The sequence below is a fragment of the Periplaneta americana genome, chromosome 7 (assembly GCF_040183065.1).
Source record: "Periplaneta americana isolate PAMFEO1 chromosome 7, P.americana_PAMFEO1_priV1, whole genome shotgun sequence".
Lineage (NCBI taxonomy): Eukaryota > Metazoa > Arthropoda > Insecta > Blattodea > Blattidae > Periplaneta > Periplaneta americana.
Window position 1 is genome coordinate 159,821,244 of NC_091123.1, and position 6,157 is coordinate 159,827,400.

At 34.9% G+C, this 6,157-nt stretch overlaps 1 long non-coding RNA gene across 2 annotated transcripts in view; it reads right to left on the bottom strand.

The window, feature by feature from the left end:
* The window catches only part of LOC138703648 (uncharacterized), a 380,530-nt gene extending 377,159 nt beyond the window's left edge, over positions 1 to 3,371 (bottom strand). Inside the window, exon 1 of one of the 2 annotated variants that reach the window (XR_011333224.1) lies at positions 3,165 to 3,371. This is a non-coding gene — a long non-coding RNA (uncharacterized lncRNA). The remainder of the gene's footprint in view (positions 1 to 3,164) is intronic. The other variant, XR_011333223.1, reaches the window with a different exon arrangement.
* Between the last annotated feature and the right edge of the window lie 2,786 nt (positions 3,372 to 6,157).

Here is a 6,157-nt window from a genome sequence, read left to right on the forward strand (position 1 = left end):
AATAACAATACTTACTTACTGACTGGCTTTTAAGGAACCCGGAGGTTCATTGCCGCCCTCACATAAGCCCGCCATTGGTCCCTATCCTCAGCAAAATTAATCCATTCTCTATCATCATATCCCACCTCTCTCAAATCCATTTTAATATTATCTTCCCATCTACGTCTCGGCCTCCCTAAAGGTCTTTTTCCCTCCGGCCTCCCAACTAACACTCTATATGCATTTCTGGATTCGCCCATACGTGCTACATGCCTTGCCCATTTCAAACGTCTGGATTTAATGTTCCTAATTATGTCACGTGAAGAATACAATGCGTGCAGTTCTGTGTTGTGTAACTTTCTCCATTCTCCTGTAACTTCATCCCTCTTAGCCCCAAATATTTTACTAAGCACCTTACTCTCAAACACCCTTAATCTCTGTTCCTCTCTCAAAGTGAGAGTCCAAGTTTCACAACCATAAAGAACAACCGGTAATATAACTGTTTTATAAATTCTAACTTTCAGATTTTTCGACAGCAGACTGGATGATAAAAGTTTCTCAACCAAATAATAACACGCATTTCCCATATTTATTCTGTGTTTAATTTCTTCCCGAGTATCATTTATATTTGTTACTGTTGCTCCCAGATATTTGAACTTCTCCACCTCTTCAAAAGATAAATTTCCAGTTTTTATATTTCCATTTCGTACAATATTCTCATCACGGAGACATAATCATATACTTTGTCTTTTCGGGATTTACTTCCAAACCTATCTCTTTACTTGCTTCCAGTAAAATTCCCGTGTTTTCCCTAATCGTTTGTAGATTTTCTCCTAACGTGAATATCACGTCATCCGCATAGACAAGCAGCTGATGTAACCCCTTCAATTCCAAACCCTCTCTGTTATCCTGGACTTTCCTAATGGCATACTCTAGAGCAAAGTTAAAAAGTAAAGGTGATAGTGCATCTCCTTGCTTTAGCCCACAGTGAATTGGAAACGCATCTGACAGAAACTGACCTATACGAACTCTGCTGAATGTTTCACTGAGACACATTTAATAATAATAATAATAATAATAATAATAATAATAATAATAATAGTAATAGTAATAACAATAATAGTAATAATAATAATAACAATAATGTAATTGTCTAGAATACGTATTATCCCATGAAAAACGCATACATAACAAAATTTCAGCATTCATTTTTAAGAATAACATAACAATGACATAGACTGTTTAAACATAAAATCTTCAAAGAGTATACTCTTGCAATTCTAATATAGCCTATGACAGCTGATTCTGTCACAGAGGTCAAGGATATTTATAAGTAAAATTGCACAACACACTTCATAAGGTTATAAGGGAAATGCAAATATTCTAAATGAATTAAAAAGTAATTTCAGTTTTAGATACGGCAAAATAATGATGGTGCCACTGGGTTACGTGTTAATTTCATATAAAAATGAGAAAATCTTCGGCCGAGTATATAAGAAACGAAGGTATTGGGGCGGTTTATGTGAGTTTGTAACTTTCGCAGTGATCACATCGTGTCTTTAGAGTGGTGTGCTACAATTTTGAGATTATTTTCAATTATTAGTTAAATGCATTTTTTCTGGCACGTGTTGTGCGTAGCGGGATAGAAGATTCGCCGTTATTTATAGTATATTGTTATTCTTAATAATTTAGAGTAAAGGTTGGTAATATTGTGATGCTAATAATATTATAATAGTTATTTTTGAGAATTTTTTTACTGAGCGAGAGGAAGATCGGTTTTTGGGGCCAACATATTAAGGGAATGTAATTGGGTAAGTTTCTGCATAAAACCGGTCCTTCTCTCGCTCAGTAAAATTGTAAAAATTTTTCAAAAAGAACTATCATAATATTATTAGTATAACAATATTACCAACCTTTACCCTATTTGTAAAGTTTTTTTCACTGTTAGATTTTTAGTATCTCATTCCTTGAGTTCTTTTACTGAAACTTACATAAAATTTTATTGTTATAATTATTAAGTTAGTATTACTGTTATTATAATATTATATCAATATTAATATTTGTATTGATTATATTTCGATTTTTTTGTATATTTTTACTCAGATCCTAAACTTTATATTAATACTTCTATTTGTATTTATACTTGTACTTCTACTATTATTTTGTATTTCATTTCTTTTGATTCGTTGTAGATACTTTATTGACTTCAGTTTCGTGTTTGCATTTATATTTGTATCTCTGGTGGTGTCGAAGAGAAGACCTTACCGGCTTAACTTCACCGGTATTTAAATAATAAGTTTTTCCACAACACAAAGTAAGGAAACAGCGAATTAATTCATAAAAAGAAAATTAAAAATTTTTTGTTATGATGAAGACTGGGTATCCTGGATTTTACAACCTATGCTGATGTTCTATATGAAATCAGTCATCAATAGTGAACTCAACAGTTAAGTTCGATTGTAATCATGGACTGAATTTCTACTAGTGGTTTTCAATCATATACAGTCTCATGCTACGTCCACGGGCCCGAAAAAAATTTACGCCCCTCGCTATCTAGCATAAGCAAATCTTAGACATACTGTGTAGCAAACTATAAAAAAGTGGCACGAAACAACAATTAAACAAATATTATGCCACTATCTAAAGCAGACATCTTCGAAGTAAAAAAAAAAATGGAAAATTTACTTCGAGCTAGATTTCTTCCTTTTCTCAAAATTTTTCCGTCCCTACGAGTTTTCCATTCGTAATGGCTTTCCCAAAACACGCTATAAAATGTTTCATATAAAACAATTTTTATCTCGAAAAGAAAACAAAAACGACCTAAATTGTATTAAACCTTTTTTGTTTGAAAAATCTCAAAGAATAACCCCCTACATTAATGGCATTATTACGGTTTACTTTGTGTAATCATATGCTATAAGATTTAATTTTTGTCTGTTGTCATGTAAAAGTTCTACGTTGTCTCAGATGGGAATTCAGTGTTCTAACGATTTCATATCAGAACTATTTAAGTTATAAAAGCCAAAAAATAGATGAGTAATCTTCTGCAAACGTTATGATGAATCCACACAAATAGAACAGTCGTTAATAAACCCTTTGGAGTAATTCACAAAGATCGCTTTCACAAATTCATTGCGTTATTTCACTAACATGCATTGTGATAATTTAAATAGATCCTCGCTTACCACATAGTTATTGTGTATCCTAGCGACTGGAACTGTCGACACTTTTCACACGAGAAACAGATGCCGGCGTCGCGGCGCTTGCCTTGTTGATCATCACCCGGACAACGTGCAACTGTTGATTGAGACGCCAGCGGGCACGCAGCAGACTCTTCCCTCCCTTTTGGTCTTGCGCACTTCGTCTACGTGTGATCAAAGCCATATCTCACACTCCGAGCTTCCAGTCCTCCAAAATGTATACAGACCTCCACGACATAAAACAGTAGGCCTACGTTTGTACGATTAGGTCAATGGTAAGGCAACCAGATCTAATTCCGATAGTGACGAGGTCAGAGGGTGGCCAGGGAGGGATCATTCCTCTTTCTGATGAAGGTTTCAGGTGTATCTAAACTATTTTACTTAATTTGTATTAACATGTTCGGTTTTCCGATAAGTTACTAATTAAAATTAGTAAACCTTTTGCAAATCAAGATTTCAGGTATAACTCCCTGTAAAGTTGATTTGAATAATTTTGAGGGAAAAATTGTTCCGGAGCCGGGTATCGAACCCGGGACCTTTGGTTTAACGTACCAACGCTCTACCACTGAGCTACTCGGGAACTCTAACCGACGCCGATCAAATTTTTCCCTCTATATCCACAGACCTCAAAGTGGGCTGACAACCGTCAAGCAACCAACTTCGAGTGCACACTAACTCCGTGTGACTTAAATTGTGGCTTTCTGTTAACGAACAGTGACGTGTATTATGCAAATCAAGAGTTAGTGTGCACTCGAAGTTGGTTGCTTGACGGTTGTCAGCCCACTTTGAGGTCTGTGGATATAGAGGGAAAAATTGGATCGGCGTCGGTTAGAGTTAGAGTTCCCGAGTAGCTCAGTGGTAGAGCGTTGGTACGTTAAACCAAAGGTCCCGGGTTCGATACCCGGCTCCGGAACAATTTTTCCCTCAAAATTATTTAGTAAACCTTTTATTTATTCGTCTATAACCTATCATTTCAAATACATCTAAACTAGTGGCTTGTGCAGCAAATGCTGCAAATTAAGTTCGTTAGACGTTCAAATAAACATTTTTCAGATTTATTTTCAGTGAAGAATACCAGACATTCTGAAAATTATTTGTTTCCATAATAATGAAAGATTCTCTCTCTCTCTCTCGAGCCAATACTGAAGAGAACCATGCATATAAATATCTACACCACACCGCCATTAAATATATGAAAAATACCCAACCCCACTTGATTAATAACTATAAAAATATTTGATTTGTAATAATACTGTATTATTATCTTACATAAGTTTTATAGCTTTCAGTAACATATACTATATACAGTATATACTATATAGCCGCCACTCAGTAAAATATAGAAATCAAAATCTAATTTAAGTTAATCTCTAAATCTACTTATATAACCCCAAAACGTTTCACTTTCATATCATCAATATAGCATTAATATGTATAATTAATGAAAAATAGTCACATCACGGCATTAACTACGATAATATTTCATTTCTAATAGTAATGATCTCATCAAACCACCTCAAGTTTTGTAGTTTTTAATATCCAATGCACAGCTGTACCCAGAAAATTACACATCACAGAATCAAACCTGTAAATTATTTTTAGTAAGTTAAGTTTTTAATAACCAATTTAATATGAGCTCTAAATATGTCCGCATTCTTGCAGATCATGGCCTTCGTGTAATATTGTTTACTGTAGTGTGTCTTTTGTTTTATTCTGAAATGCAACACGGCCGACTTGATGCTCGCTTCGCTTCTTCTGAATGCAATTAGCTAGTTCTCAAAACTGACGACAGATGGATTTTGGAAAATAGGAAAATTATGTAGGAAAATTGACATTTCACTGAAAACTACTATTTTTCCGAAAAACTTTGGGTTCCAAGTTTCAAAATGAGGGGCCATTTATTAAAATCCGTTCAGCTGTTTTCCCGTAATTTCCATTACCAGTTCAAATTATATATATAGATATTAGACATATTTTGGATTCAACTTCACAAAATCATCTTCAGGTCATTATGATAACATTTATGAAAACGTTTGATTATAATCAGTATATGATGCATGACATTTTGTTATGAGTTGTGCGTAATATTATAAACTTCTAATGTTTTAAGGTTTATATAGGTTATAGATCTAAAATTCCCCTTACAAACTTCTAAGACTTGTTAAGGGGACTGAGTAGATAATTTTTTGAATTGGAACCCATGTCCGGAAACGTACCGTTTCCGTGCTACAGCCGTTTGAAAACATGTTTTTAACGCGACCACTTTTACAAGTAATTTATTATATTATGAGGCGTGACCCAGTACATCACTTGTTTTACAATTCAACTCACTACTAACCAAAGAAACAAAATGGAAACTGAATCATTTGTCACAAACACTTTTGTTTACAGTTCAACTTAAACTGTTTTTGTCCTTTTCAAATGATGATTAACATTCAAATCCACTACAAATGCGGTTCGATGTGGCGATTACCAACTTCGTTGCACGCATTGTACCTACGAATGATGTTTTGGTAAACGCGCTCTATCACACCTGATGTATCTGCAATCTCTCCTGCAGCGACCACAACTCGTGCCACCAGATCTTCTGCTATCTCTACATGAGTCTCATAAACCAAACTCTTCATACGACCCCAGAGGAAAAAGTCCAAAGGAGTCAAATCCGTGATCGTGGAGGCCATCGAGGATCTGACGTAAGCACCCGTCATCATGTAACGCTGCAGGTGGACGAACGGCTGTAGCACGGAAACGGTACGTTTCCGGACATGGGTTCCAATTCAAAATATTATCTACTCAGTCCCCTTAACAAGTCCTAGAAGTTTGTAAGGGGAATTTTAGAGCACCCTGTATAAGGATTCGTATGATGTGATGTTCTTGTGGATATAAACACATACATATATACATACGCACACGCATGCATGCATGCATGCATACATACATACATACATACATACATACATACATACATACATACATAC